Raw genomic sequence first — 4,223 nt, forward strand, 5'->3', positions numbered from 1 at the left:
CAATCGTATTGTTATTGTGGATTTAGACCGTAATTTTTCAGTTTTTGCTAGCGCGATTTGACTTTCAAAGGCTATAATTCTAAGCATCTAAGAGCATAGACTGTGATCATTTCCAGTCGCTATTGGCTCCCGGTTAAAAGTTACGATTTTTTAAAGGAGCGGACGCAATTTTGTGAAATCTTGCGTTTTCAGACCAACATTCAAAAAGCTCACAAAAATCAGCATTCATAGTTAATTATATAAAATTTTTACGTTTCTCAGAATCAAGTGTCCTCTATAGACTGTGATCATTTCCAGCTGCTACTGGCTCTCGATTAAAAGTTACAATTTTTTAAAAGAGCGGACGCAAATTTGTGAAATCTTGCATTTTCAGACCAACATTCAAAAAGCGCACAAAAATCAGCATTTGCTGTTAATCAAATAAAAATTTGTCATTTCTCAGAATCAAGCTTCCTCTATATACTGTGATCATATGAAGTTGCTACTCGCTCTGGATTAGGAGTTGCGATTTTTTAAATAAATGCGCGCAAATGTGAGAAGTTTGCGCGTAAAGAAGTGGCAATTGTGCGAAATTGTTCATTTTTTGAGCAATATTCAGAATAAGCGATTTAAATACAATTTGCACACTTTTCAAGTTCAAGTATTTTCTCAAGACTGTGCTCATTTCAAGTTGCTACTTGCTCTGGGTTGAAAGTTACAAATGTTTAAAAATGAGCTCGCAATTGATTAAAGCTTTTCATTTTTAGACCTGCATTTACACGGCTGGAAAATTTAATTGTGTTTTGCAATTCCTATGAAATTTTCGCCGTTTGCAGATTCAAGCGTTTTGTGTAAACTCGAAGAATTTCACGTGGCTTCTTGCTCCGGATTGGAAGTTTTGAATTTTCAAGTGAAGAAAACAGAAACTTTTAGATAAGAAAAATTTCACATTTCTGCGCGCGTTCTCTCAATATAATCTATTCTTCAGCTGATTCTCTGGCATCTACTAATCAATCCTCATAGCGAATCTTTGATTTACCGATATAACAATCTTCTGTAACGTTTTTATCGAGGGCTTGCAGCGGTTTCATTTACCCATTGCATGTGCTGTGCATCATTGTATGGTGTGAAAATGCTGGTAAAAAACTGGCATACATTTTTTCTTCATACTCGTTTCATCATTAGCGCTGTACATGGAACAATGTACGAATGGAATATCTATGATAATTAAGGCTCGAGTTTCCCAATTTCGTTTGTGAGGCAGATGGGGAAATCTGCTTGCGGTTAATTAGGAGAACACAGGAGTGAAAAACACTTTTTTTGGAAAAAGGGGGCTACTGGGGAGATGAATGCCCGTTTAAAGCCCGACCAATCACTGGAGCTCAATTTTTCAAATAAAGTGTCCAAACTCACCTGCGGGATAGTAATATCCGGCAAAAACACCATATTGGCAGCCCGTTCTTCCTTGCTAGCACTGAAGAGTTTATCGCGTTTTCCAAATGTACAAAACTTATTCATCGCGCTCCGGAAATCTTCCGGTCACTTTTCACCACCAACATCAGACTGGGAAAAATCCCCCACTGGCCTCAGTGTGTCTCCTCCGGAGCCTCCCGCGCTCAGTAAATCTTGAGTTCAGAGCACCGTTCCGATCCTCCCGATAACCGATATAATGATAAATGCCTTCAGCTTCTTCAATCGGCCTACGCGATATCGGCGTCGCTTGCGGATAGAAAGAAGAAAACGGTACTTTCGGTCGTACGGCGCACTGCTTGCTCTCTTCCGAGATAAAGAAATGAGGTTGGACGACTGAAGAAAGAAGAAATCGACCGCTGGCCGCGGGCCAGGACGGTTTCGCTTGAAGAATATCTTCGGCGACGGTCGCGGAACGGGAAGCGGATGCGTGTTGGAGGGGTTGAAGATGGAATTTTCTTGCGATTGATGTTGAAAATACAGCTGACTATTTTACTGGGTTTGAAGAGATTTCCGCTAGATTTCGATGGAAACTTTTAAGTTTTTATTCTTTGGAAACTGAATTAGTTCATAACGCCGATTTCGACCGTAACTGTAAAAACTGAGCTGTTTGCAACGTTTCTTAACCATTTCAAGATCAAAATCTACTCATTACAGCTTAACGGCTCATTTTTCGGATATCGCAATATTGAACACAGTTGAACTAATTTAGCTGCGAGAAGGCTGAATAACAGTTTTCGGAATCACGCCGACCAAATCAAAAGGAAAAAACTACATTAATGTTTACATAAGTAAGTAAAATTGAAACCTGAGTAATAATAAGCGTTTCTGCCGCGTTGGTGCAAATTGAATTGGGTTTTTCATGTTTGCCGGAATTTAATAATAATAAGTTATTAAAATGTTTTTGCGCAAATCGGCTCGTCCCAGCGTTATTGAATCTCACCCATCTAAACAGCGCCAACCCAGGAAAAAATCATTAATAACCCCCTAAGCAATTGACAATCTAGTCAATGATTAATTAATTAGTAAACCTTGAAACACGATTAAACTCCAAATAATTTCAATTCAATTCAATGGGCAGAAGTTGCGAAAATATTCAACAGCATGCAAGACCATCGAAAACTAATGAATGCAGCACATGCAAGCCAATTCTTCGCTAGAATGAGTTGAAAGAGTGCGCGATCTGTTAAATGAAAAATGACTGGATGAAGATCCAAGACAAGATGGAATTATAAACAAATTATAAAGCCATCTCGGGTGCGCCCAGGGGCCTGTTTCTCCTGCAAGGAAAGGCTATGAAAACTGCAGATTAAGAGTATCAACTCAATTAGAGGTGACTGGCTGCTGATGGTCCATGCTAATGATGGGTTTCTTCCTTAGACTTTCTGGTCTCATTTCGATGCTGGCTGGTTTCATTAGGAAACTTAACTCAATTATTGAATGAATCTTGAAGGAAACGTCGGCCTGTTGACTAAGCCTCAGTTCAACGAGAGAAAAACAATTTACATCAATGAAGAGGTAGATTTGGTACTCTTAATATGCCATCGAGCCATCGAAGAACAAGAGAACAATGGAGCATGAGTTCAGCTATTGTCCTGTTGTTGGTAATTTCGGGTTATTTGCTTCACTACATGCCTTGTGATGTAATTCTTTTCAAAGTGGGCTCGCATTGACTTCAAAATTTAAGGCTAGATTACTGAAAGCTGATAAAACATAGCTCGAAACGACCGAATTTTACTCACACCTGATTGCTAATCGGTGCCCACAATGGCTTAGTTTGATGCTAAATGAGGGTCAATGAATTGCGAAAATTCAACTGTTTAGCTCTGCAGAGAGTGTCTTAAAAATATTGTGAGAATTTCAAGTTTTTACATGTTTTGGATTGGGAGAGTGTGCAAATGTGTGGGGTTGTACATTTTTGAGCGGCATTCACACGGTTGGCAAAAATCATTGCGCTTTATGATTTCAGCGAAATTTTTACTGTTTGCAGAATCAAGTGTTTTCTCTACGCCGTGTAAATTTCAATACGCTGCTTGCTCTGGATTAGAATCCAGAAACGTTTAAAGGCGGGCGCGTAATTGTGAAATTATGCGTTTTCTACAAGGAACTAAGAAATTTGAATGTGCGACGATTTGAATGGAATTTTGGTCTTTACTAGAAGCGAATATTTACTGGAAAGTGTGCGAATTTCAAGTTGCTACTTGCTCCGAATTAAATGCTAGGAATTTTTTTTAAGAGAGCGCGTACATGTATGAAGTTCGTTTTTAGACCACCATCCATGAAGCTGGTAAAAATCATTGTGGATTGCGATTCTAATCAATTTTTCATAGTTTTCAGAAGGAAGTATTTTCGGTAATCCTGGAAAATTTCCAGTCGCGACTGTCTCTGGATTAAAAGTTACAAATTTTTAAACGAGGGCGCGTAAATGTGTCATTTTATAAAATTTTCGACTCACATTCACAAAGGGCGCAAACATTGGAATTCACCGAAATTCAAATGAAATTTTGAGTTTTTCTAGAATCGAGCATCTTCTATAGTCTGTGTGAATTTCAAGTTGATACTTGCTTTGAATTAAAAATTATGCATTTTTGAAAAAGACCGCGCACATGTGTGATGTTCGTTTTTAGACCACCATCCATTAAGCTGGTAAAAACCATTTTGGATTGCGATTATAATGAATTTTTCATAGTTTTCAGAATGAAGTATTTTCGGTAATCCTGGAAAATTTCCAGTCGCTACTTTATCTGGATTACAAGTTACAAATTTTCAAACGA

General features: G+C 38.3%; 1 protein-coding gene across 1 annotated transcript in view; it reads right to left on the minus strand.

Moving 5' to 3' along the window:
- The window catches only part of LOC125504776, a gene marked incomplete at its 5' end in the record, with an annotated part of 18,579 nt that overhangs the window by 11,692 nt on the left and 2,664 nt on the right, over positions 1-4,223 (minus strand).

Source organism: Dendroctonus ponderosae, unplaced genomic scaffold (genome assembly GCF_020466585.1).
Source record: "Dendroctonus ponderosae isolate FM_Combo_2020 unplaced genomic scaffold, Dpon_F_20191213v2 Dpon_F_20191213_6, whole genome shotgun sequence".
Classification (NCBI taxonomy): Eukaryota; Metazoa; Arthropoda; class Insecta; order Coleoptera; family Curculionidae; genus Dendroctonus; species Dendroctonus ponderosae.